Source organism: Hyperolius riggenbachi, chromosome 1 (assembly GCF_040937935.1).
Source record: "Hyperolius riggenbachi isolate aHypRig1 chromosome 1, aHypRig1.pri, whole genome shotgun sequence".
NCBI classification, from domain to species: domain Eukaryota; kingdom Metazoa; phylum Chordata; class Amphibia; order Anura; family Hyperoliidae; genus Hyperolius; species Hyperolius riggenbachi.
The window spans coordinates 691,494,438-691,521,007 of NC_090646.1; positions in this window are offsets into that span (position 1 = coordinate 691,494,438).

Below are 26,570 nucleotides of genomic sequence, written 5' to 3' on the forward strand. Positions count from 1 at the left end.
ATATGCAGTGAGGTGAGTTCACTGAACACAAAAGGTAGCTATGTGCAGTGAGGTGAGTTCACTCAACCCAAAGGTAGTTATATATGCAGTGAGGTGAGTTCACTGAACACAACAGGTAGTTAGATGCAGTTAGCTGAGTTCACTCAACACAAAGAGGTGAGTTCACTCTACAGAAAAGGTAGATATGCAGTGAGGTGAGTTCACTCAACTTAAAAGGTAGTTATGTGCAGCGAGGTGGGTTCACTCAACACAAACGTAGGTGTATGCAGTGATGAGGTGGGTTAACTAAACACAACAGGTACTAGTAGTAGGTAAATGCAGTACTGGGTGGGTAGTACAATGTGCAGCTCCCTGTCACATACACAGGTAATAGTCACTGAATGTGCTGCTGCTGCTGGCAGTGGTACACACACAGTATGAATTAGCAATGCTGTCTAAACAACACAAGTGTCTCACACACACAGGTAGTCACTGAATGTGCTGCTGCTGCTGGCAGTGGGACACACAGTATGAATTAGCAATGCTGTCTAAGCAACACAAGTGTCAGTTTCAAACACAGAAAAAAAAAATTGATCACACGAGCAGGATGAGCTCTGAAAAGAGCTTTTCTGGGGCGCTATTATAGCAATAAGATTCAGCTAAGCAAGCTAAGAAGGCAAGAGCCTGACTAATCTGTCCCTAGGAGAACAAGTCTGCAGCAGCTGTCCCTATTCTGTGTATAGCAGGCACACGAATGAGGCTAATGGCCGCCGGAGCCTGCCTTATAGAAGGGGGGTGGGGCTACAGGGCTTAGTATAGCTGGATTTGCTACAATGCACCTGCTGACTGTGATGCAGAGGGTCAAAGTTGACCCTCGTAGAGCATTATGGGGCGAATCGAACTTCCGGAAAAGTTCGCCTTCGCTGGCGAAGGCAAACCACCCGTGGTTCGCCTGGAACCGTTCGCCGGCAAACCGTTCGGCCCATCTCTATAGCTGAGAGCGCATCCGCCTATTTGGATGCATTGCCGCCGGCTCCCGCTGTCCATGGGTGCACTGGGTTTCAGCATGGGTGAGGATGACAGGTGTGGGAGGCAGGGAGAACAGCGGTAGCCAGTGGCAATGCATCCGCATAGGCAGATGCGCTCTCAGCTATACTTAGTGTAGCAGGGAGCGATGTGTGTGGCTTCAGCCGTCGGGAGATCTTCAATCAAGTTGTTACAGAAGAAGATCGCAAGATAGAGGATGCTGGTGTGGTACTTCTTCCGAGGATATTGGTGTGGGAACATTTTTTCAAAGGCACAGGTAAGTATTTCTGGTTAATTAAGAATAATAAAATACTTTTCTTGTCATTGTGTTTTTATTTCATTTAACCCATTATGGAAATGGGTAAGGGGTACTTTGTACCCCTATACTCCTATATTCATTTCTCCTGGGAGGGGGTCGGGCATCTGGGGTCCCCTTCTCGTCACCCCCACCTCCTCCTGGGGCGCTGGAGGTGAGGAAGAGCCCCTTGTCCATGGACAAAGGCTGGGGGGAAAGGGGAAGGCTTGGCCACCCCTCTCCCCGGGAACCCCCCATACCATGGACCATGCGGGCTGGTATAGCTCAGGGTGTGAAGCCCCAGTCGGCCCGGGCTCCGCATTCTGGCTATCCCAGCCTGCACGGGGGACAAGGGGTTACAGAGGCTCGGGAGGGGGGACCCCACGTCATTTTTTTACACACACACACACACACAGTTTCCCACTATCTTTTTAACATATCATGCAAATTTGGTGTTGCTAGGATGTAAGGGGCCTTTGCTATTAACTGCTAAATTCGGTGGGAATTGTTTTACTAAGAACTGTCATTTACTGCATTTAAATGTATACTATTTTCTTTTGAAATTTTAAAATCAATTTTCTCAAAAAGTATAAGGTTTTTTTTGAAAAATGTTTTCCTCTTGTTGCCACTGTTCTTCTCAATGTATATGGCAAATTTGGTGTTTCTACAATGTAAGGAGACTTTGCTATTAACCAATAACCACTAAATTCGGCGGGTGATAATCACAGAATATTTTTTCCATTTTCCAGTTTTTCTCAAAAACTAAAAGTTTTTTTTTTTTTTTTTTTGTTTTTTTTTTAAGTTGAAGCCCCTTATCTCATTTATAATCCATGCAATTTTGGGGATTGTAGCATGCATGGGGGCTTCGCTATTAAAGCAGAATATAACCCAGCATTTCATCTTTGCTCTAAACCAGGCATGGGCAAACTTGGCCCTCCAGTTGTTACGGAACTACAAGTCCCACAATGCATTTGCCTTTATGAGTCATGACTGTGGCTGTCAGACTCCTGCAATGCATTGTGGGACTTGTAGTTCCTTAGCAGCCTGGAGGGCCAAGTTTGCCCGTGCCTGATCTAAACCATCATTTACAGCATTTTTTATTTTTTTTTTACTAGACCAGCATTCGAAGGGTTACACACAGAGCTTGAAAGTCCAGTGCAGTGAAATGAGGATACATCGAAACTTTTAGATAATGTTATCTTGTGTTAACTTAAATGTATCAAGTGAGGAATGTGACACATTCTCTGACTATGCAGAAGCTCCTGGACACAGACAGACACTGAAAGCATGTCTGCTTTCACTACATAATGAATAAAACCAGTTATTAATAAAATGAAAAGCCAGCTCACAAAGCAAAAACTGTACTTTTGGGAACCTATAACTTATAAATGAATAATAATACGTATGCACAAATGCAAATATGATAACCGCATGCCATATAAAAAGTAGGAAAACATGTTTTTATTGAATATTATGTCAGGGTTTTAAAGAGGAACTCCAGTGAAAATAATGTAATAAAAAAAGTGCTTCATTTTTACCATAATTATGTATAAATGATTTAGGCAGGGTTTGCTCATTGTAAAATCTTTCCTCTCCCAGATTCACATTCTGACATGTATTACATGGTGACATTTTTACTGTGGGCAGGTTATGTACCTGTTTACAACTGTCTGCAAGGCCAGAACAGCTAGAAACAGCCATTTCCTGACTGTGAACATTGTTACATTGTGGCAGTTTGCCCAGAGTACCGTACGGTACCAGAGCCTCTTGTGGGAGGGGTTTCAGCACAAAATCAGTCATATAGCGCCCCCTGATGGTCTGTTTGTGAAAATCATTATATTTTTCATGTAAAAGGGGGTATCAGCTACTGATTGGGATAAAGTTAAATTCTTGGTCGGAGTTTCTCTTTAAACCGCTTTAATGTTAAAAGAAAATCCGGATCATGGCCGTGATTAGCAGTGATTGCCTCATTCACGGCAAAAATCCGGGTCGAATTTGTGAATCCATTTCAAATCCGGAAATGAATCACAGCATTTCTGGATTTTTTTTCAACCACGGCCGAATAAGTCGAATCCATGAAAATTAGTGAGTCAGCAAGGGTGATATCACAACATTTGTGAGAAGTACGGTATCTCAAGACTGTTGAGTCACTAGGAAGGGGCTACAATGAACATAAGTCATTGGTTAACACATTCTAGATTATCTAGAGCAGGGGTCTCAAACTCAATTTACCTGGGGGCCGCAGGAGGCAAAGTCAGGATGAGGCTGGGCCACATAAGAAATTTCACAATAGCGGCGCATCGCCGCCTCTGCCCGCCCCTCTCACTCTTCCTTCACAGAGAGGGGCGGGGAGAGGCGGCGATTGACGTCAGGAGGGGAAGAGCTGAAGCTGAAAGCTCTGCCCCTTCCAGAAAATGCCGGCGGATTGCCCCCCGGGCGATTTGGGGGCTCTGCAGCCGTCGTTTAGCATCGGGGATGCGGCGGATTACTTGGGAGCACTGAAGCGAACTATAAGGAAGCTTTTGCCAGCGAGGGCCACAAAATATTGTATCGAGGGCAGCAAATGGTCTGCGGGCCGCGAGTTTGAGACCCCTGATCTAGAGTGTCAATCACCCCAGGATGCTGTAGAAACTGCTCCTACTTATGGGCTCAGCCCCGTTTCTATGGGCATGCAAATAGTGCAATCGTCCGGGGAGCCGGATTGAGCAGCAGAAGGGGGGTGCAGCGTCGGGGGGAGAGGGCATAGCTAGTTACAACTCACCTGCCACGATCTCTGCATGCAGCATCTATCTTCTTCCTCTCCCAGGCATCCATGGCATTAGTAACAGTGCCCCCTGTGATGACGTGACCGCGTGTCATCAAAGTGGGCGCTCTTACAGATGTGACGGACTCTGGGAGCAGGAAGGAGATAGAGGCTGCGGGGGATCACGGAAGGAAGGTAAGGTGTAATTTAGCCTAGAAAGTGCCCTGTACGGGCTGCAAGCCATCTATCTAAATGTAAAATATATTATTTCCTAATAGTAAAACTGAGTGATTATAAAACAGTTGTTTATTATCTGCATGGGGGTATCGGAAGCAGGAAAAAAGGCCGCCGGCGGCTAGTACATGAAAACGGCGCTGCCATAGATTCTAATGCAGTTATCAATAATAGTTAAAGTTTTTGAAGTATGTTATCGTTTTAGAAGCTTGCAACATTATAGTTTTTTATACCAAAGACAACAAAAGCAATGACCTCAAAATAACCGCACCAAAACAGAAATTATCAAATACAATAATTCATCCTTTATTTGAAATTACAAACCTTAAAAACTATTAAAACATGATGGGGGAATATATAAACCCACAGTATCGGAGAACTGGCGGACATATAAAGTGCTAACAAAGAATCTAATCATCCTCAAAAAACCTGTGCATAGCACTAAGTGTGCATAATACTGTTGTGACACATACAATGACATCAAATACATACATGTGCAATGGATGTCACAAATCAATACATAAAACCAAATGAAATTGGAAAAAAGGGGTAAAGGAAATAGGGTGGCATGAAAGAGGGAAGCAACCCCCTAAAAAGTGGAGATGTGTAATAGAGAACAGCCAAAGGGCAATCTGATAGTGACCACATCAGAAATAGTGCACAAAGAATGAATAAGTGAATGAGAATGATAGAGGCAGCACAGAGTGCTGAAACAGTGAAATAGTGGAGTGATGGATAAGATCCTACCAGTAAAATGTCTCCACGGGTCCCCAGCGCCGCTATCGCGATTCGCCACCTATAGTGTGGCTTTTTCGAAGCTACTGAAAACTTGAAATGCTGCTCCATATATACAGGTCACAAAGGGGAAAACGCCCAAACGTAGCGTGGCCATGCTACCGCCTCCATTGCGCCACGTTGCGTAGCAACGTAAACACTGTCGGCTTCCGTACCTATGGTGGCTAGTAGTGGCCAAAAAAGTATACGCGTACAAAAGTATGCATCCTAGCATGGGAGTACGCATGGGCAAATGAACGGATGCGTACAGACGCATAAAAACTACGCGAGGGCACCATCTAGTGGTAAAAGTAAGGTAATGGTTAACAATCCCCTAAACTACTAATAATCTAAATTGAAAAGAGAAAAGGGACCAGAATAGGCAATAGTAATAGATCAGACAAAAAAGAATCAGTATAAAAAGTGTCTATATATAAAAAGACCATGTACTTACAAAAAAAGGAATAGATAAGCAATTATTAACACATGTCAATTATAAAAATACAAATACAATATATTTGAGGAGCAAAATAGCTGAGCTGAACATCGTACAAGAAAAATTAATTTATATACAGTACTACAGAATAGAGAAGTCAATTTACAATGTAAATGTTCACAAGATGGTCGCAAAAGTTGGAATCTATTTATGTATACAAACAATCCATTGGCGCATAAACGATTGGGGCTCAAACACCAGATAAGCCAGAAAAGTTCCTCGACTGTATGAGCATAATATAATCAGGATATAATGAAAGAAGTTGTATGCTGTGTTCATTTCGGATGTTCGGATTTAAGTTCCAAGACCATGAGGCCACTTCAACCAAGATCCACGATACTTAAGAACCAGAGAAATGATAAACACATGAGTAAATGGTCCCTTCCGAAAAGACATCAGATGGATCTGTAACTAGAAATAGCACATTAAATATGTTGTATCTACTGCTTATATTCAGAAGGTAATAAGACCATTTGCTGTAAAACAGTTCCATGCGTGGTATCTACACGTGCACCCATCAACATATATCAGCATGTGGAAGACCCCTCACCAAGGTCACCACATACCCACACAGTGCCGGTACTCACCAAAAAAAGATCCACCACTTACCATGGTAGATAACTCTTAAGACTCAACAGACATAATTGAATCCACATACCACAGAGCCAGAACTACATGAAGTGTACCATCAACCCATGCAAAAAACAACTCCATCACAAAACTGTGATAGAGAGTATAATAAAACCAGGCGTGAAGAGATTAAAGCACAAAAAATCCCACATATTAAGATCACTTCAAGTATCCCACAAAAGTAAAATCCTCATTCATACCTGCTGGTTGCATAGATCCCATATCATAGATCCACCTGGTCTCGCTTCTCAAGAGGGCCTGAGTGATGTCACCACCTCGGGGAGATAAAGCAATTTTTTGTAATCCAGTCACAGTCCAACCTTTATAATCACCTCCATGCTTTTTTAATGCATGATCAGCCACCGAAGTGAGGGTTTTACCCTCTACCCAATCTCTCTCGGCCAATCTTATAGTCGACCAATGTTTTTGGATTCGTGCCTTAAAGAGGAGCTGTTAGGTATAAGGTCTCAGAGAAAAAAAACACATATATCAGTAGCTAAAGATTGGCTGTACTTACATTACATATGCATTTCACTGTCCACGTTTGGATTTCACAGAATTTTTATATAGTATTTGCAGAGAATGATGCTCCTGACAGCTCATGGCAGGTTCCATGTTTGTCTGTCTCCTATGAAGCCAAATGTGTTGTCATGTCCTGCCTGCTTCCTGATGATTCCACTCAGAAAAAATACAACACTACTGTGCAGTGAATATTAATTAGCCATGTGGCTAGGAACAATAGCGGACTCATGCAGTATACTCTGCCCGGAGATTTTTCAGTGCTGGCTGTGTGTAACATGAGCCTGTGACTTCTCACTAGCAGCCGAGGGGAGGACCCAAGCAGCCCCAGAATGCTTTGCAGTATGGTATGCGGCCTGTCGTCCTTTTAAGAGCTTGGGTCTAACATCCTTGCTGTTCAGTACACATCAAAAGTAAGAGAGATTTTTAACTTCAGTATTGCCTTTTTGGCTTCCTTCTAAACTGTTTAACACAAGAGAATAGAGGTTTAAATTAGCTTTTGCAGCCTGACAGTTACTCTTTAAGCATATTTTTTGTTTGTCCAATATATAATTGGCCACATGGGCATCGTAACATATAGACCACACCACATGATTGACAATTAACATCAACTTCAATTGATATCTTCTGCCTGACTTAGGGCTGATGACCGACTTCGTAATACTCATAAAAGGGCAAATGTTACATCTTCCACATGGGTAGCTACCCCCCGTTTGGACTCTATTGGGCTTCTTAGCCTGAAAATGACTCTTAGTGAGCAGATCCCTTAAATTGGGAGCTCTCTTAGCTGTAATGGAGGGTCTATCTGGTAAGTATTGTGTAATCACAGGATCCGTAGTTAATACTGACCAATGTTTCTTGACCATGTCCTGTAAATGACTCCAACTGTTGTTGAAGGGGGTGCACAGACATACACATTGTTCTCCCTTCTTCCTTTTGGGATAGAGTAATGTTTCTCTCACTGACTTTCTCGCTCTCCCATATGCCATATCAACCACTTTTTTTGGGTAACCTCTCTCCAAAAACCTTTGTCTTAAATCATTCGCTTCCTCCTGAAAATTAATTTCTGTGGAACAGTTCCTCCTGACACGTAGAAACTGACCTGTTGGAATATTGTTCCGCAATTGTCGTGTATGAAAAGATGAATAATAAAGGAGGCTGTTGACCGCCGTGTCTTTCCTGTACAAGGTACTCCCAATGTGGCCATCCTCTGTAAAGAATAGACGTAAATCGAGAAAATCAGTAGAGTGTTTTGATATAGTTGAAGTCAGTACAATATTCAAGGTGTTATTTCCAAGATCCCCAAGAAAGGACCTTCCCAACTCCTCAGAGCCATCCCATAAAATCAAGATATCATCTATGAAACGGTACCACCCCAAAATATGTGGGTGGTACCGTTCCATAGCATCCCCTCACACAACCTGTCTCTCCCACCAGCCTAGAAATAGGTTGGCGATGGAGGGGGCGCACTGTGCGCCCATAGAGACTCCGTGTGTCTGTAGGTAATACCTACCATTGAAGGTAAAGTAATTTCGTGAGAGGATGAATCCCATTAGGTCCACCAAGAAATCGTTAAAGTCTCGTCTTGAAATGGGTGTGGAAGAGAGAAAGGATGTGACGGCCTCCTTAGCATGTTCATGATCAATATTCGTATAAAGCGATTTGACATCGCACGTAATGAAGGAGGCACCTGGGGGTACAGAGATGTCATTAAGTTTGGTGATTAGATCCAGGGAGTCTCGAGTAAAAGAATCCAAAGTGATAACATGTGGTTGCAAAAAGAAATCAAGAGAAGCACAACTTTTTTCAATCAAACTGCCTATACCTGATACAATTGGCCTCCCTGGAGGCCTGATTCTATCCTTGTGTACTTTAGGTAATAGATAGAGGGTCGGAATGATCATTTTACTTACCGTAAGGTACTGTTTTTCTTTCATAGAGATTAATCCTTCCTCTCTTGCCAAATCCAGAATTCCATCCAGTTGCTTTTTGAAGATTTCAGTGGGATTTGTCCTTAATTCCCTGTAGTATCTTTGATCATTAAGTTGTCTATTAGCTTCCATCACATATTCATCAGTCCCCCATATGACTACGTTACCCCCCTTATCGGCTTCTCTGATGACCACATCATCCCGTTTCATCAATCCATGGAGAGCTTGTCTCTCCTTAATATTTAAATTAGAGCCAATATTTTTATTGGTCCTTATTCCCTCTATGTCCCTGACAACCAAGTCAAAGAAAACCTTGACCGGTGGGCAGGTAGAGAGAGAAGGCAGGAAAGTGGATTGTGGTCTAAATTTAGCATTATTAGAGAGCTCATTGTTATCCCTTGGGGGGCCCTCACTCTCACTTACCAGGTCCATTAAGTCCTGGAAAACTTGCCGATCTATGTTGTCAGGTAGTTCGATAGCCAATCTGGTTTGTTCATCCATAGTGTCTGTTCTGTGATACATTTTCTTTAAGATTAGACGTCTACAAAAAAGGTAAACATCTTTTACAGTCTCAAAGATATCAATGGTTTTCATAGGTGCAAAAGACAAACCCCTCTACAACAAAGATAATTCATTGTCACTAAGAGCAATGGAAGTTAAATTAAGTACCTGGAGTGTTTTTACATCCGAGTCTCCTCTGAGCTCACATAAGTTCGTCTCCTCTTGTTCATGTTGTTTTCTATGGCAATGGGGTGCAGTCTTTCTTTTATAAGCGAGGCCACCCCTTCTACGTCGCTTTCTGACTCTAAAAAATCACTTGATTCTGAGATACATGGCTGGAAAGACTGGCATTGGGATGTTGTCTACTAAATTCATATCCATTCCTGGGGTTCTGGTTTGGGTCTTTAGGGCCCTTCTTTTTGGGAAATCTCTTTTTATTCCTATATTTCTGGCCTTTGCCAATACCTCTATGTTTCCATAGATAGGCTTTTCCTGTATCATAATCCGTCCTATCCCTAATCAATTGTGTCTTCTTCCTGTCAATTGTGGCTTTCTCAGCTTTGTTCATCTCTGTTTGTAACTGTAAAAGGAAGGGCTGTACTAGGTGGACAGAATCATATTTGTCCAATTCCTTCAACATAGTATTTATTTTGTTCTTGATTCTTGGTAAGAGTTCCCTATCATGTTTTAATAACATCTCTATGATGATGATAGAGCATCTGCCCAAACCCTTTTCCCAATCTTCTTTTTCTTTAATCGTGACCTCCCAAGATGGAAAAATTTGGACTCTAAGACCACGTGGAAAAATTCCCTCTTTAGTATAATTAACAAGACTGTGAATGTTCCACCATAATCGAATATACTCAATATGAGTGTTTTTGATCTCCATACATAAGTGTAAGGCTTGGTGGTGTATTCTCCACAGTCAGCATGCAACGCATGAGCTGGCGTGGAGAAGGTACACACACTAGCACAAGGAAACAGGCTATCCCTAGTATAGTGGAGGGGAGGACTGACTCCAATAGGAGATTGTGGCGCACAGAGCCGGTGCAGATCTGACAGCCACAAACAATGCTTTCGTTATAACGTCTCAGCGCAAAGTAGCGCTGAGCGCATAAACCAGAACTGAGGAGATCGGGACAGGTAGACAGAATGAACGCTTGCTAGCTAGCGGCTACTTAGCGACAGCAAGCGTCCAAAACCAGACAGACTGGAATGAGGCAGCCAATGCGATGCGGCGATGGCGTGCCTCACAAAGACAGGACAGGATAGTCAGAAAATAGAAGGATTAAGATAGATGAACGTAACACAGATAAATATACAATAAGTATGTTTTCCTAGCGTATTACAATTACAGCTATCAATGAAACTATTTGTAACGTCTGACTAACATATGTATATATCGGCAATGAACCGAAATATGACATAAGCAGGAACGCTGACTAGGACTGGAGTAATACAGGGAACAGGATTCAGAAGGATTCGTTATCTCTTCGCAGAGATGAACGCAATCCACAAACAGTAACAGAACAGGATTCAGAAGGATTCGTTATCTCTTCGCAGAGATGAACGCAATCCACAAACAGTAACAGAACAGGATTCAGAAGGATTCGTTATCTCTTCGCAGAGATGAACGCAATCCACAAACAGAACCAGGAGCAGGGTAACTACCTCAGCACGGGTGGTCACGGTACGCGCAACCTACCAAAACGTGCTGGAAGGCTGACTAACTGCACACAGGATATAAACAGTTCGTGTACGTATACATCAGCGACACTGATGTATCAACGTAACACAAATACAAGGAAAATAATAAACGTGCTGGTATGCATATATATTGGCAATGAACCAATATATGATGCAAAGACCAGCAAAGTATCTTTATAACAAGAAACACGATCGGGGGCTAAAGCGACAGCAAGGCAGGCTTAAGCTGAAGCTATGAAAACCCAAGGAAACCCTGCAGGAAGCAGATCTTTATACTGAGGTCATCCAATGGGAGCAGACATGCAGATTCCCACACAGGTGAATGATAATCAGTCACAAGCTGACAGCAGGGAAAGACAGACAAAGCTATGCAGCTTGCATGGAAAGACATCAGAACTGCCTGAGCTGCAGCACTACTACTTCCAGCAACACCTGCTGCAGCAGCGATCATTACAGTACCCCCGCCCTTAAAAGCGGATTCCAGACGCTTTTCAAAACTAAAATTCCCAACAAAACAGTCTGACTGATAATTCATGATGACCGGGACAGCCCGGCAAGACCGAATTCCAGAATCAGTCCCCACAAGACTGGACCCATCAGAACCAGAACCTACAGAACCATGCCCATCAGTACTACAAGCCCCAGTGTGACACCCATCAGAACCATGATTTCCAGAAGAAAGCCCTCCGAAACTCCCTGAGCGATACCCACCGCCTTCCAGGAACCGTTCAGAAACGCCAAAGCCTTTGCAATGCCCACCGGTACTGTCTTTACCAACACAAAACCCACTGTTGAACCAGTCCAAGGCACCAGGACAAGTTTTCTCAGAGACCTCCCAGAACACCTTGAAGCTCCAAAGAGATCCCCATAGGTCAGAATGCCCCTTAGGCTCACATGGAGAACCATCAAGAACCCCTATGGAACCTAGGGCAATTCCCGAGTCAGGGCCACAAGGACAAACATCAATATCAGGGCTTTCAGGGACCAGAACCATCTCTGGGCATGCAGGCAGACTGGCAATATCAGAACGTGTTCCCACTAAGGAAGCATCAGAGCACGCTAACACCTTAGACACACTTGGGCATTCTGGCACACAAAGAACATCTGGGCACACCGGCACAAGAGAAACCTCTGGGCATGTCAAGGAACTGTGAGCCTCAGGGTCAGCCAAGACAGGACCAAAACCAGGACTGGCCAAAAAAAAAATCATCATGACTAAACTTCGCAACTACTGGACTTTTACACGAGAATGCTGGATCAGACTTAGATGTCGCTGATTCCAGCAAAGTCAGTAACAAATCAGATTCAGGGGCACTAACAAGACAGAACAAATCTTCTGATGTATGCACTGAACCAGATAGGGACTCCACAACTACCTCTGGACTGGACAGAGACTCATTTAATACACTGGATTGGAGCTCATGAGGCGCTGCAGAACAAGTCAGTATTGCAGCAGCCCCCACTGGACTAGGCAAAACTGAGGAATTCCCTGGACAGGAAGGGGACTCTGGAACCTCTGCCACAGCGGCCAGGGAACCAGAATCTTTCAGGATACAGGGCTGGGTTTCAGGAACACTCATCAGACCGGACTGAAATTCTGAGATTTCTATTATTTTGACCAGAGAATCAGAATTATCCATGTTACAGGGCAAGACTTCTGAAACATTCAGAGGACAGGGCTGGAGTTCCTCGGCTGTTACAACACTGGAGAGGGACTCAACATTGGTTAAATCAGACTGTGTACAGGGCAAGGTATCTAACACAATTGCTGACGAGGACAATATTTCAATGGCTTCTGCTTTGCTGGGCAGAAATTCACCAAGTTTTATTAGAGCAGACTGTAATTCCAAAACAGCTGCTAGACAAGTGAATATTACTGCAACACCAACTGAGGTAAGCAGTGCCTCAGACCCTTCTGCTAGAGGGTTTGAAATATCCAAAGTACTGGGTGAAGCATAAGACTCTGCGACCACAACTTCACTGGACAGGATCACTGAACAGTCCATATTGCAGGGCAAAACCATGGAAGCACCTGCTGGACAGCATAATGATTCTGTGACCTGAGTTTCATTGGAGAGATCTACTGCACAATTCATGGTACAGGGCAAATTTATTGGAACATTTTCTGAACAAGGTAATAATTCTGCGATTTCAGGTTCACAGAGCAGATGCTCTGAGCTATTCACGAAACTAGAGCGAGGTGTAGAAACAGGAAGATCAAGACACAATGTTTGCGCATCTGAATCACCATTCATTTGTAAAATTGGAAAATTCAGATGCTGGGGTTCTGAGGATTCTAGACAGGATTGCTGGGACTCGGAAACTGATGTAGTGCATCTATTGGCATCTGCTGGATCAGACAGGAGTTGAACTTTATTAACACAGGTAATTTCTGCAGAAGTGTTTGCAGAGACAGGCAAGATTTTTCTGGTGTCTGTTTCACTTAACAAAGAGTCATGAGTACTGGCTAGGCTGGACTCGGAAGTCAGCAGGACCTCTGGATTCTCTGCTGAGAAATTTGCGCAGGGCAAGGTTAAGAATGTATCAGTGGCTTCTGTTTTACTGGTAAGTAACACTGAGTTATCCATGGTACAGGGTGGAATTGCAGGAACTTCAATTTCACACAAAAAGAGCTCCGAATCACCTGCTGAATCAGCCAAAGGTGCTGAAGCAGGCGGGTCAGAACGCCAAATTTGCGAATTCAGAGTCACATAAAAATCATCCAAAATCAGTTCCCACACATCAATCAATGGAGCCACAAAGTCATACCCACACACACCAGTTTTTATTAGGTTATAGGCAGACTTAATGCATGCATTCAATACTAATTCACTTTTTGCACTGTAAAATTGACAAAATGAACTTGAATCATTCTTCCATTCATTGACCAGAGCTTCCATCTCTACTTTCTCAAATGGAGGATTCCAAGCATACTTAACAGGCAGATCATGGTTTGCAGATATGATTGTGGCAGGCACATATATTGGGTTAATTAGCAGGTGATTGGCAGATTCCTTATTCCTAAGAATCTCCAATACCTGTAGCAAGTGCTGAACTGTAGTGTATGCAAACTTCCCTTGCTTCACAAATAAGTTGATTTGTTCAATACTCTGTAATATCTCCTCATAATCATACTCAGATAATTCTTTTAAACAAAAATCTTTATTTTCCCTAGCCAGGGAGGAAAGTTCATTAGTAGTTTCATAAGTCCATTTAACTCCCCTGAAAGACAATTGCATTTCATTATCTGTTAATGGCAGAATCTCATTATAGGTCTCAGTCGCTAAGGATAACGACTCTGCAGATCGGACACGTTTCTTAGAACGTTTGCGTTTGGCCTTAGACCCTGCTGTTTTCCCTGCTGTTCTTGGTGATTTATTCAAGGCTGCAGGAAAATTATCAGTAACACTTTCTGCTTGCTGAACATTTTTGCAAGCAATTGAAGGAGTAGCTGATTGACCTGCTGCCAGGAGTTCATTAAGAGGAAAAGGCAATGGATCTATGCGCAACCAGTTATGGATCACAAACGCTAGAAATTCCAGCGGTCTCTCTTTCAAATCGGAATGATTGAGAACATCAAATGCCCACTGGAATAATTCCCCTTTAAACAAAATATAACTTAGTTGGAGTGCCCAGGTTGAAACAGAAGTCGCTTGGAGATCAGGATTGGCCAGGAACCTGGCACATTCAGAGAAAAACTCATTTTCTGTTTCAGAGCTAAGTTCTTCAAATTTCTTAAAGGAACAGGAACCATAATTAACAGTGTCATACTTTCTGGGAATCCCCCCCACAATGGGGATTGGTAATGGGGTTTTCATAATGTAAGGCTTGGTGGTGTATTCTCCACAGTCAGCATGCAACGCATGAGCTGGCGTGGAGAAGGTACACACACTAGCACAAGGAAACAGGCTATCCCTAGTATAGTGGAGGGGAGGACTGACTCCAATAGGAGATTGTGGCGCACAGAGCCGGTGCAGATCTGACAGCCACAAACAATGCTTTCGTTATAACGTCTCAGCGCAAAGTAGCGCTTGTAAGGGTTTGCAAGCATAAGTATATACACTGTCAGCCATTTTGTCTTCTCAGCAGCCATCTTAGGATCCATATATATATTGTAGCAAGCTTTTAGTTTAGCCAGATCTTGAAGACTGAACCTGTCATGCTACACTGCATTCTCACTTCCCCAATTCTGTTCTATCTTTGTCCATCTCTTCTACTTACAGGAAACCTTTAATGTGCCACCCTAAAACTGTCCCCCAGCACCTGCAAAGATATGTTATGGGTTTTGCTGGGAAAAGTCCCCTCATTTAAATCATGTATTATGTAAATATTGCTGGAATTTCTATGTCTACTGAGTTTGCGCAGAATGAACACAATTACTGTATAAGTATAATGATCCAAAGGCAATACAATCAATCTGTCTATCAGTCACAACCTGTGTGTGTGTGTCTTATTGTGACTGACCAGATTCAACGCCAGTACTGGCAAAGATATCACAAAGTATTATCTCAGTATTATTCCTAGGTCATTCCTGAAGGTTCAGTGAGTCTGTGAAGGTACCACTTCCTTACAGCTGGGGATCTCGTCCTGGGATTCATCGAACACCTCACTACTTCAGTTCATGTAAGTATTAATTAGGTCTTTGTCTTGAAGGCTGTTTTTATTACTTATATGAATTGTCGTGGGTGTCGATGCAGGCAACTCAGGGTATTGAATAGTATTCAGACCTGGGGTCTAAAATTTTGATAGTATAGTTTTCAATATATAGACCTTAATTTAGGAAAAAAGGGGGGAGGCATGACAGGTAATAGGAATAGGGAATAGGTTTGACTTTTGGTAAGTCTAAATTTTAAAATTTTCGGACTTTTTAGGTAAAAGTCTGAATGAATTGGGTGTTAGATTTTTGGGGAAAATCTAATTTGTCTATCTGGGTCTTATCAACTCAGTAGTAATTTCTTCAGGAAAGAAAGAGTTCCTTTTGGTAAGGAATTAGAAATAATTTCTTTTGGTAAGAATAAGGGTTTAGATAGCCGCCATAGTATATTGATTATGTGGGTTTAAATACTTTGTGATTTCTAATATATGTTTGTTTGGTTGTCTGCTTATCTTATCTGTTGACTAACAAAATATTTCCCTGTCAGGGGAATAAAACTTAGCGTTTAATTATACATTAAAATAGAAATGAGACTGTCATACCGTTAGCTACATACAAATAGTTGATCCAGTAGGTAAGTGATAATTTGGAGAGTGCTCTCCTCCTACTTCAACTATAAAGTGCTTAGTTACAAATTACAAAGACCCCCCACCATACAAAACCCGACATGTTTCACTTCCTATTGGAAGCTTTATCAAGGGACAAAAGTGCAGTGCATTAGTGCATATAGTGAAAAGATAGATTACAGAGTAATTTAAAACATTGTAAATGGTAGCAAAGCGTATAGGCCTATGATAACAGCCTAGCCAACATGGCGAAAGAGCCCCTCCTTTTATACTGTTCAAAGGTCACATGAGGTGGGTGTGGAGCAAGTATCCGCCCACTCTCCTTCATTCCTAACCCCTCATTGGTCCAGACATCTATCAGTCATAATATTATCCAATCGAGGGGGGACTCAATACTTCATCATGAATCTTAAAATACCCATTATAGGGAGATTTGGACTCTACAGAAACAAATCCATATAGCGCATTACCTTAACTATTTGGTCTTCACTTGTGGTAAAAAATGCTTTCCTAGAAAGGCATAAAGAACGTAAGAACTACTCATTCCGAAAAACCAGCGCTCTGATTGGTCTGATAAGGTCACGTGGGCCGCTCTGAAGTCGGCCAATGGAGAAACAACACATTGGCGTCATCACCAGGCAAGCAGCGTGATTGGCCCCCATGCGGGCGGCCAATCAGCGGCATGTGAAAGCGGAGATATCTCCGCATGTACGCCTGCCATAGGGCAGCGGCAATGCGTAGGAACAGGGGGCGGATCTCTCAGCGATAAACATTAGGTTGGGCTATTCATTTGACGCCCACCTCGCTGTCATTGGTGGATATGCGCGATAGGGGGAGTGAGGTGACAGTGTAAACACATCACGCCCCCTACTTTATCACGTAAATTCGTATTACTGTATCATCTTCTAAAATTCAAGGCTATACACTCCAGGGAGTGGTTATTTCCACCCATGACCAAGGGGGACAGAGGTGGACTTTTTATAACACACATACCAACATTTTAATCACCAAAGTCAAGGATATTTATTAAAGATCATCTAATGCCCGGGGGAAGCTGGTAGCTGCAGATCTTATATTCAGTGTTTACATACTCAGGTAAGTATATACCATAATGTACATAAATCTTTGCAAAGATAGCAATAGAGTTATTTCCAAGGCACTGGTATATATAACACAATACATAAATAGGGAGCAATTATTGAGGGTGGGTGCAATTATAGGAATGGTGTATAGGTGAAACCTTCATTGAGGCCACCCGGAGACAAGGTACCCATCCTATATATCCATTGAGCTTCAATTTGCCTCAATTTCTGATCCAGATTTCCTCCTCTTGGGCCCATCCTCCATTGTTGAACTACCCAATACCTTAACCCCTCGGGGTCGCCCCCATGATATTCCAGGAAATGTCGTGCAACAGGTGTATTGCGTTTATGTTTAATGTCACCAATGTGCTCCAGGATACGTGTTTTGACTGATCTGGTCGTTTCTCCAATATAAATATATAGACAGGGGCACCTAAGTGCATAGACAACCCCCTCCGTATTACAGTTGTAAAAATCCCATATGTCAAACACCCTTCCATTTCTTGGTGCTCTGAATTGTTTACACTTTTCTACATAATCACAGGCCTTGCATTTTCCACACCTGTGCATACCATTCATATCTGTACTAAGCCATGTTTTCTTCTTCCCTCTTATGGTTTTCTGAGCCTGTGGTAGATAGGAGTGTGTTAATGAGTCCCCCAGGTTTCTACCCCTCCTGTAGGTGAACTGTGGGAAGTTAGGTAGGATCTCTTTTAACTGTGGGTCTAGCATTAGCAAAGACCAGTGTCTCTCCATAATTTTTTTCACATTCGGTGATTGGTTGGTGAAGGTGTTAATAATTCTTGTCTTTCCCTTATCTATCTTATCTCTGGTTCTTGGGACAAGGAGTTCACATCTCTCTGTTTCTATTGCTTTCTCCTCTGCTCTCAACAAAACATTATCTGGGTATCCCCTTGCTTTGAATCTTCTCTTGAGGTTACAACACTCATTTTTAAAATCCTCCTGATTCGAACAATTTCTTTTAGCCCGTAGGAATTGTCCCTTTGGGATCCCCCTTTTCAGTGGTACAGGATGATAGCTCTCCCACGCTAGAAGGGAATTCGTGGATGTCGCCTTTCGGAATATTTTAGTGTCCAGACCACCATCCTGGTTTTTCCATATTTGTACATCCAGGAAGTTTATTGTACTTTGGTCAATTTCATAGGTAAAGAACATTCCGATTTGGTTGTTATTGAGCAGGGATATAAATTCGACAAACATGTCTCTGGGGCCGTCCCACAGAATGAAGACATCATCTATGAAACGGCCCCAGAAGACTATGTGGGAGACGTAGATTGCCAGATCTTCCCCAAATACATAGGTATCCTCCCACCACCCAAGGAATAAATTTGCATAGGATGGGGCACACGCTGTGCCCATGGCACAACCCCTCTCTTGTAGGTAAAACTGGCCCTGAAACAGAAAATAGTTGTGTGTCAGAATAAATTGTAACAGTTGCATTAAAAAGATGGAGTGTTCCCTCATATGTATACTTCTAGTTTTGAGGTAATAATCGACCGCCTGTATGCCCAAGTTATGCCCGATGTTGTTGTAGAGGGCTTCTACATCTAGGCTAGCCAGCCATGTATTCTTGGTGATTTTAATATCACTCAATTTATTAAGCAAGTCCATCGTGTCCCTCAAATATGATGGCAAGGCCTCCACATATGGGCGTAAAAAGTAGTCGACATATCTACTAGCATTTTCTGTCAGGCTGCCATTTCCCGAAACTATCGGACGTCCGGGAGGTGATGTAATATTTTTATGCACCTTGGGGAGGGCATAGAACGTTGGTATCGTAGGGAATTTATTAAGAATCTTGTCAAAGTCTGTACTGTCAAGGATGCCTTTGGTTTTTGCCATTTTAAGGAAGTCCTCCATTTCTCTATGGAAAATCTCAGTGGGGTTCTTATCAAGTTTTTTATATTGCTTGCAGTCCTTTAATAATTTTTGACACATTTGTACATATTTGTCACGAGTCATGATCACAATATTACCCCCCTTATCTGATCTTTTAATCACAATTTGATCATTCTTCATCAGTCTTTCTAAGGCCTCTTCCTCTCCTTTACTTAAATTTGACATCTTTCTACAGGGTTGTGTTCCAGAATTTCTAGCCAGATCCTCCAAGTCTTTTGTTACCACATCTAAAAAAACATTGGATTGAGGGATAGTTATTAATGCTTGGGCAGAATTTACTCTTTGTAGGTAAATTGCTCACAGGGGTCCCCACCTGCACCACTCCGGTGCTGTTTTCTTCAAGCAAGGAGTTTAAAACATCAAGAGCCAGTTCATCTCTCTCATAGGTTCTCTTATTAGTCATGGTTGGTGTGTTCATAAACTTATGAATCGCTAATTTACGGGCAAAGAGGTTAACATCTTTCACTGTCTCAAAGAGATCGAAATTGGGGGTGGGGACAAAAGATAGTCCTTTTGTTAGTACTGAGATCTCTGCCTGGTCTAATATTCGCTCAGAAAGATTGATAACTAACATCTTATCCTCATGTATATCATTGTCTACCACTCCTCCTCTCTCTCCCTTCTCGGATTGGGCTTGTAGCCCCATCTGTTTCTGTTCCTTAGGGTTCTTGGGGTATATCCTGGGGGTATATCCTGTCCCCTTGGTCTGCCCCTCCCCTTCGGTTTCTTGGATTTTACGACCCGCTCCCCTGATTCTGACCCTGTACTTTGTTCCCCTTCCGACTCAGTGCCTGTTTCTGTACCTGAGTTATTGGGATCATGTGGGGGATTTTTAGGTGGATTTGAATTACGTTTCCAATTATAGATCTTCCCATGTTTACAGTCATTAGTGTCGCGTACGTATTTCTTATGTTTTTTAGTTTTAATCATCTCTTTATGCGAGTGGACTTTAGTTTGTAATTTTTGTTCAAGTTCATTAAACACAGGGTTGGTTTTAAAACTCATGATTTTTTTGTGTTCTTCTGACAGATTTTTATTAATAGTTTCCAAATATTTAATCTCAAAGTCCCTGAGGTATGTCATGAGTTCCAAAGTTTGTTTGGTTTTTAATTTATTCCACCCCTTCATAAAGTCCTCGTTTTCTGCATGCTTATGTGGTATTACAAGGTTACGCAAACCCCGTACCGTAATATTTTCCTTTAAGTACGTATTGAAACTTGAAATCTCCCACCAACTACGATTGTGATCCTTGTAGATATTAAAGATCTTTTTGAAGGCCTCATTTATTTCAGGGTTGGGTACAATAGTTGTATTTGGGATCGGGTCGCTTACTTCATTGTGATTGGAAAAAACCTCCTTTGCCTCTGCGATAAGTTTATTAATGTCAGGTATAGAGTCCAAAAAACCCGCCATGTTACAAAAAGGTAAATATTCCCCTAGGAAGGTAAATGGTGTCAGGACACCTATCTAAATCAAGATAACAACACAGAACCTGATTTTTCCAACAACTAACAAAATATTTCCCTGTCAGGGGAATAAAACTTAGCGTTTAATTATACATTAAAATAGAAATGAGACTGTCATACCGTTAGCTACATACAAATAGTTGATCCAGTAGGTAAGTGATAATTTGGAGAGTGCTCTCCTCCTACTTCAACTATAAAGTGCTTAGTCACAAATTACAAAGACCCCCCACCATACAAAACCCGACATGTTTCACTTCCTATTGGAAGCTTTATCAAGGGACAAAAGTGCAGTGCATTAGTGCATATAGTGAAAAGATAGATTACAGAGTAATTTAAAACATTGTAAATGGTAGCAAAGCGTATAGGCCTATGATAACAGCCTAGCCAACATGGCGAAAGAGCCCCTCCTTTTATACTGTTCAAAGGTCACATGAGGTGGGTGTGGAGCAAGTATCCGCCCACTCTCCTTCATTCCTAACCCCTCATTGGTCCAGACATCTATCAGTCATAAAATTATCCAATCGAGGGGGGACTTAATACTTCATCATGAATCTTAAAATACCCATTATAGGGAGATTTGGACTCTACAGAAACAAATCCATATAGCGCATTACCTTAACTATTTGGTCTTCACTTGTGGTAAAAAATGCTTTCCTAGAAAGGCATAAAGAACGTAAGAACTACTCATTCCGAAAAACCAGCGCTCTGATTGGTCTGATAAGGTCACGTGGGCCGCTCTGAAGTCGGCCAATGGAGAAACAACACATTGGCGTCATCACCAGGCAAGCAGCGTGATTGGCCCCCATGCGGGCGGCCAATCAGCGGCATGTGAAAGCGGAGATATCTCCGCATGTACGCCTGCCATAGGGCAGCGGCAATGCGTAGGAACAGGGGGCGGATCTCTCAGCGATAAACATTAGGTTGGGCTATTCATTTGACGCCCACCTCGCTGTCATTGGTGGATATGCGCGATAGGGGGAGTGAGGTGACAGTGTAAACACATCACGCCCCCTACTTTATCACGTAAATTCGTATTACTGTATCATCTTCTAAAATTCAAGGCTATACACTCCAGGGAGTGGTTATTTCCACCCATGACCAAGGGGGACAGAGGTGGACTTTTTATAACACACATACCAACATTTTAATCACCAAAGTCAAGGATATTTATTAAAGATCATCTAATGCCCGGGGGAAGCTGGTAGCTGCAGATCTTATATTCAGTGTTTACATACTCAGGTAAGTATATACCATAATGTACATAAATCTTTGCAAAGATAGCAATAGAGTTATTTCCAAGGCACTGGTATATATAACACAATACATAAATAGGGAGCAATTATTGAGGGTGGGTGCAATTATAGGAATGGTGTATAGGTGAAACCTTCATTGAGGCCACCCGGAGACAAGGTACCCATCCTATATATCCATTGAGCTTCAATTTGCCTCAATTTCTGATCCAGATTTCCTCCTCTTGGGCCCATCCTCCATTGTTGAACTACCCAATACCTTAACCCCTCGGGGTCGCCCCCATGATATTCCAGGAAATGTCGTGCAACAGGTGTATTGCGTTTATGTTTAATGTCACCAATGTGCTCCAGGATACGTGTTTTGACTGATCTGGTCGTTTCTCCAATATAAATATATAGACAGGGGCACCTAAGTGCATAGACAACCCCCTCCGTATTACAGTTGTAAAAATCCCATATGTCAAACACCCTTCCATTTCTTGGTGCTCTGAATTGTTTACACTTTTCTACATAATCACAGGCCTTGCATTTTCCACACCTGTGCATACCATTCATATCTGTACTAAGCCATGTTTTCTTCTTCCCTCTTATGGTTTTCTGAGCCTGTGGTAGATAGGAGTGTGTTAATGAGTCCCCCAGGTTTCTACCCCTCCTGTAGGTGAACTGTGGGAAGTTAGGTAGGATCTCTTTTAACTGTGGGTCTAGCATTAGCAAAGACCAGTGTCTCTCCATAATTTTTTTCACATTCGGTGATTGGTTGGTGAAGGTGTTAATAATTCTTGTCTTTCCCTTATCTATCTTATCTCTGGTTCTTGGGACAAGGAGTTCACATCTCTCTGTTTCTATTGCTTTCTCCTCTGCTCTCAACAAAACATTATCTGGGTATCCCCTTGCTTTGAATCTTCTCTTGAGGTTACAACACTCATTTTTAAAATCCTCCTGATTCGAACAATTTCTTTTAGCCCGTAGGAATTGTCCCTTTGGGATCCCCCTTTTCAGTGGTACAGGATGATAGCTCTCCCACGCTAGAAGGGAATTCGTGGATGTCGCCTTTCGGAATATTTTAGTGTCCAGACCACCATCCTGGTTTTTCCATATTTGTACATCCAGGAAGTTTATTGTACTTTGGTCAATTTCATAGGTAAAGAACATTCCGATTTGGTTGTTATTGAGCAGGGATATAAATTCGACAAACATGTCTCTGGGGCCGTCCCACAGAATGAAGACATCATCTATGAAACGGCCCCAGAAGACTATGTGGGAGGCGTAGATTGCCAGATCTTCCCCAAATACATAGGTATCCTCCCACCACCCAAGGAATAAATTTGCATAGGATGGGGCACACGCTGTGCCCATGGCACAACCCCTCTCTTGTAGGTAAAACTGGCCCTGAAACAGAAAATAGTTGTGTGTCAGAATAAATTGTAACAGTTGCATTAAAAAGATGGAGTGTTCCCTCATATGTATACTTCTAGTTTTGAGGTAATAATCGACCGCCTGTATGCCCAAGTTATGCCCGATGTTGTTGTAGAGGGCTTCTACATCTAGGCTAGCCAGCCATGTATTCTTGGTGATCTTAATATCACTCAATTTATTAAGCAAGTCCATCGTGTCCCTCAAATATGATGGCAAGGCCTCCACATATGGGCGTAAAAAGTAGTCGACATATCTACTAGCATTTTCTGTCAGGCTGCCATTTCCCGAAACTATCGGACGTCCGGGAGGTGATGTAATATTTTTATGCACCTTGGGGAGGGCATAGAACGTTGGTATCGTAGGGAATTTATTAAGAATCTTGTCAAAGTCTGTACTGTCAAGGATGCCTTTGGTTTTTGCCATTTTAAGGAAATCCTCCATTTCTCTATGGAAAATCTCAGTGGGGTTCTTATCAAGTTTTTTATATTGCTTGCAGTCCTTTAATAATTTTTGACACATTTGTACATATTTGTCACGAGTCATGATCACAATATTACCCCCCTTATCTGATCTTTTAATCACAATTTGATCATTCTTCATCAGTCTTTCTAAGGCCTCTTCCTCTCCTTTACTTAAATTTGACATCTTTCTACAGGGTTGTGTTCCAGAATTTCTAGCCAGATCCTCCAAGTCTTTTGTTACCACATCTAAAAAACATTGGATTGAGGGATAGTTATTAATGCTTGGGCAGAATTTACTCTTTGTAGGTAAATTGCTCACAGGGGTCCCCACCTGCACCACTCCGGTGCTGTTTTCTTCAAGCAAGGAGTTTAAAACATCAAGAGCCAGTTCATCTCTCTCATAGGTTCTCTTATTAGTCATGGTTGGTGTGTTCATAAACTTATGAATCGCTAATTTACGGGCAAAGAGGTTAACATCTTTCACTGTCTCAAAGAGATCGAAATTGGGGGTGGGGACAAAAGATAGTCCTTTTGTTAGTACTGAGATCTCTGCCTGGTCTAATATTCGCTCAGAAAGATTGATAACTAACATCTTATCCTCATGTATATCATTGTCTACCACTCCTCCTCTCTCTCCCTTCTCGGATTGGGCTTGTAGCCCCATCTGTTTCTGTTCCTTAGGGTTCTTGGGGTATATCCTGGGGGTATATCCTGTCCCCTTGGTCTGCCCCTCCCCTTCGGTTTCTTGGATTTTACGACCCGCTCCCCTGATTCTGACCCTGTACTTTGTTCCCCTTCCGACTCAGTGCCTTTTTCTGTACCTGAGTTATTGGGATCATGTGGGGGATTTTTAGGTGGATTTGAATTACGTTTCCAATTATAGATCTTCCCATGTTTAAAGTCATTAGTGTCGCGTACGTATTTCTTATGTTTTTTAGTTTTAATCATCTCTTTATGCGAGTGGACTTTAGTTTGTAATTTTTGTTCAAGTTCATTAAACACAGGGTTGGTTTTAAAACTCATGATTTTTTTGTGTTCTTCTGACAGATTTTTATTAATAGTTTCCAAATATTTAATCTCAAAGTCCCTGAGGTATGTCATGAGTTCCAAAGTTTGTTTGGTTTTTAATTTATTCCACCCCTTCATAAAGTCCTCGTTTTCTGCATGCTTATGTGGTATTACAAGGTTACGCAAACCCCGTACCGTAATATTTTCCTTTAAGTACGTATTGAAACTTGAAATCTCCCACCAACTACGATTGTGATCCTTGTAGATATTAAAGATCTTTTTGAAGGCCTCATTTATTTCAGGGTTGGGTACAATAGTTGTATTTGGGATCGGGTCGCTTACTTCATTGTGATTGGAAAAAACCTCCTTTGCCTCTGCGATAAGTTTATTAATGTCAGGTATAGAGTCCAAAAAACCCGCCATGTTACAAAAAGGTAAATATTCCCCTAGGAAGGTAAATGGTGTCAGGACACCTATCTAAATCAAGATAACAACACAGAACCTGATTTTTCCAACAACTAACAAAATATTTCCCTGTCAGGGGAATAAAACTTAGCGTTTAATTATACATTAAAATAGAAATGAGACTGTCATACCGTTAGCTACATACAAATAGTTGATCCAGTAGGTAAGTGATAATTTGGAGAGTGCTCTCCTCCTACTTCAACTATAAAGTGCTTAGTTACAAATTACAAAGACCCCCCACCATACAAAACCCGACATGTTTCACTTCCTATTGGAAGCTTTATCAAGGGACAAAAGTGCAGTGCATTAGTGCATATAGTGAAAAGATAGATTACAGAGTAATTTAAAACATTGTAAATGGTAGCAAAGCGTATAGGCCTATGATAACAGCCTAGCCAACATGGCGAAAGAGCCCCTCCTTTTATACTGTTCAAAGGTCACATGAGGTGGGTGTGGAGCAAGTATCCGCCCACTCTCCTTCATTCCTAACCCCTCATTGGTCCAGACATCTATCAGTCATAATATTATCCAATCGAGGGGGGACTCAATACTTCATCATGAATCTTAAAATACCCATTATAGGGAGATTTGGACTCTACAGAAACAAATCCATATAGCGCATTACCTTAACTATTTGGTCTTCACTTGTGGTAAAAAATGCTTTCCTAGAAAGGCATAAAGAACGTAAGAACTACTCATTCCGAAAAACCAGCGCTCTGATTGGTCTGATAAGGTCACGTGGGCCGCTCTGAAGTCGGCCAATGGAGAAACAACACATTGGCGTCATCACCAGGCAAGCAGCGTGATTGGCCCCCATGCGGGCGGCCAATCAGCGGCATGTGAAAGCGGAGATATCTCCGCATGTACGCCTGCCATAGGGCAGCGGCAATGCGTAGGAACAGGGGGCGGATCTCTCAGCGATAAACATTAGGTTGGGCTATTCATTTGACGCCCACCTCGCTGTCATTGGTGGATATGCGCGATAGGGGGAGTGAGGTGACAGTGTAAACACATCACGCCCCCTACTTTATCACGTAAATTCGTATTACTGTATCATCTTCTAAAATTCAAGGCTATACACTCCAGGGAGTGGTTATTTCCACCCATGACCAAGGGGGACAGAGGTGGACTTTTTATAACACACATACCAACATTTTAATCACCAAAGTCAAGGATATTTATTAAAGATCATCTAATGCCCGGGGGAAGCTGGTAGCTGCAGATCTTATATTCAGTGTTTACATACTCAGGTAAGTATATACCATAATGTACATAAATCTTTGCAAAGATAGCAATAGAGTTATTTCCAAGGCACTGGTATATATAACACAATACATAAATAGGGAGCAATTATTGAGGGTGGGTGCAATTATAGGAATGGTGTATAGGTGAAACCTTCATTGAGGCCACCCGGAGACAAGGTACCCATCCTATATATCCATTGAGC